Below are 3,353 nucleotides of genomic sequence, written 5' to 3'. Positions count from 1 at the left end.
CAGGTGTCGTGCAGCTTCTGCGCGATGACCGTGGCCGCCAGGACACCGGGACTGGTTTTTGGGGAACGCGTTCACCCTTCCCATCGTCGGGAGTGCCTGCGTAGGGACGAGCATCGAGCCACGAGAATCTGGTACATCTTGACGCGATCGACACCCGGTCCCCGGATTATACCGTTGATAGGAGCCCGGGGAGCGGCATCCAAGACTCCATGCCGCGAATAAATCTTCGAATTAATGATTTCAATAATATGCACGATCCGGTACGGATGGAATCGGCGTAAGGAATTAACGAGCACACACACACACACACACACACACACCGACGAGAGGAAGAAGAATCGATGAAGCAACGAACAAGATAGGGAAGAAAAAAAAAACATTAAACCGACCACAACGGAAGGGAAAAACGGGAAGAAAGCGAGAGGAAGAAGAAAAAAAACGGACAAAAAGCTCCCCGAGAGTCAAGAGACAACCGCTGACACATGGCGCACGCGGACCACGAGCGGATGATGGCACGAGCTGCACATCAGTCATCAGGTTTAGTTTCACCCGGTGGTTCGTAAGTGATATTCGTAAATTTCTGACATCCGTAGCAGGCCGTGCGTCAGGAATGTGAAGCAGCCGGAGAAGGAAGAGGAAGAAACAGAAACAAGCAGAGCACGGAGCGGAACGGAATGGAACGGAGAGAGATAGAGAGAGGGAGCGAGAGAGAAGCAAAGGATACGCCGAGAGGACAGCCGGGTGCCGGGGCGCTTCGGGAAAGCTTCTTCGGAGGAAAGTCATCCTTCGGACTGCTGTAACACACTGCAGATGCTCCGCACGCACAGAGAGCGAGAGAGACAGAGAAGAGGAGAGAGGGCGCTCTCGCGGTGGATAATTTATTAACTGAAGGGTGCTTTTCTCCTGCCTATGCTTAGCCATTCAGATTAAAGCAGTGCCAAGGGTGTAGGGGAAGGGACGAGGAGCGCAGGAGGCACAGTAGTTGAGGCGCGGCGGACCCCAGCCAGCTGAAGCCAACCGCGTGACACGTGTTTGGGGAGCATCTGGAGATTTGTTCCTCGTCTCCGTCTCCGTCGGTCGCTCGGAAGTGAAATGATCGCAGTGCACGGCAAAAGGGAAATTGTATTGTAATTACTGCACTTTTTAAGGCTACACTTTCTTCCTCTGAACTTTTCGAGCCCGTCGTCGCGGTCTCCCTTTTCGCGGGGACCCTTTGGGATCGTCTTTAATCGATCAGCTGGTGCGTGCGTGTGTTTTTCTTCTTTTTGGGGGAAGGAGAGCATTGACCATGTGTGCATAGTAGGGAATCTCTCTTTACGTCCTTCTGATTAAACGTGTCAGAGCAACACCAATGCGGAGGGTATTTGACCTCTGATAACGTGAGGTGGTTAGGCAATGTGACGACAATGCTATCAATGTATGGTTTAAGGTATTCGAACAGCTTAGTAGCATTAAAATTTGGCTTTAACGATATCATAACCATGCTAATACTTTTTCAATCAAAAACGTTTATCGTTATGTTAGTAACGTTAGCTCTCTAAGCAACACAGCCACCATTGCCGGTATCTAGTTGCCTGGTATCTGGTGATTATTCCGTCATATTAAACGTCATCCCGTTTCATCCTCGAACAGGCTAGCGATGGGATCTTCGCTTGAAACCCGGCTGTTCCGCCTTTCCAGCTGAATGTCGGTAAAAAGGGGCCCTTCATCTACAATCTCTCAAATCTCGCAGCAGCTGCTCCCGTGCGCAGCTGATAATCCATATTCGATTTGACCTCTTCGGTTGATTCCTCTCAACGAGACCATTCATTCGGTTCGATAGAAAAGGGCAATTAGTGTTCCCTGCAAATGAAAACCACCAACCATCCGATCGGAGCATAACCGATCGTCACGTGTACCGCGCCGGGCGCGATCATTCCGATAAGTCGCCCGATAGTCCGTTCAACGGTCTGGGAGCGGCCACCACCGGCACCGCATTCTTATCAATGAAATGGCTGCCAGTCGCCGTCGCTTCCCTTTCTGGCGCCCCCCCCGGCGGACGGCATTAATAAATGGTTCGATTTCAATTATAATTATGTTCAATAAAATCATTCCACAAAACGATCGCTCCATTCACGAGTGGTCGCGGGCGCGGGCGCGGGTAGGACCACGAGCGCGCGGAATGGCGGAAAGAACCGTTTGCCCAAAGACGGTTGCACGCGCATAAACCGCCTTTGCCTTCGGAGGCCGCTTCAGGGCGATTGTCAGTGCGGATTGTCTTGGCGTCGATGGCGCTTCGTAGATGGTGATGCAGGTGCTCCCCCACCATACTTCAGAAGGGGCAGTGGAGAGTGGAGAGGGGGCGCCGCGGATTGTAAAAATATTGATATTCGAGTGAAACAATAAGCGAAGCGGTAGTGGAACCCGGTTCCGCTTTCAATTGATGTTATGCTCATGGATCGGTCACCAAACCTCCAACCGCTCCTCGATCTTCTAATACGCTTTCCACCGCGATTCGCAAGGACTGTCCGCGCTGGCTGGTTGGCTGCTACCGAGTTATGTGTGTGTGTGTGTGTGTGTTGCATCTGTATAGCGGCAGCGGTCTTTGTCCGCGCAACAACGGCGAGCGAGAGGACCGCACGATGGGTTTTCTGCCGTTTGCCCATTCCTGTCAGTAACCCTCCCGCCTTAGCTCCAGCAGCTCTGGACCCCGCCGCTGCTGCGGGCTAATGATGTTAAATCTTGTAAAAGTCCCCCGGTTTTGTGACCGGGGCGGAGGAGAAGGGGGCCAATAATACAGAAATGAAATTTGTACAAATCTGGCTATCAAATCGAGCAATCTGCGGGGTTTTCTGCGAGCCATGTTTGCGCTGCTGCCACAGGCCAGCGCAGACCGCGTTGTTGTTGTCGCATTCGGGATGAGGCACAAACAAAGAAGGGGTGACCTGGGAGAGATGAAAACAGTTGTACGGGTTGTAGCAAACTATGTGCTCGTACGGCTTGTAAGTGCATTCCTTATGAAACAACCATTTACAACTAGCGAGTGCGTCCGACCGAAAGAAACCGTTTTCAATTCCAGCTCGCTGTCCGAAAGTGGGCATCAGACCCGACCAGAGTGCAGGTTGGTTGACTCGGTTTATGCTACCTCTATGATATGGTAGTGATCGACTTTCATCGATAGTTTGAATGTAAGGAAGTTATTTAGAGCATCAATTACACAACTTGATTGAATGTAAGGCTTCTTGGCTTCACCAAACCATTTTCGGTTGACATCACAGGACACTTATTTACTTACTGCAAAGTGCGCTTGACCATGAGTAATAATCAACTATCAGTTCGAAGCATAAGTTTTTTTTACGCAACATTATTATTAA

This window comes from Anopheles darlingi, chromosome 3, assembly GCF_943734745.1.
Source record: "Anopheles darlingi chromosome 3, idAnoDarlMG_H_01, whole genome shotgun sequence".
Lineage (NCBI taxonomy): Eukaryota > Metazoa > Arthropoda > Insecta > Diptera > Culicidae > Anopheles > Anopheles darlingi.
Note: the sequence above shows the minus strand (reverse complement) of the source record.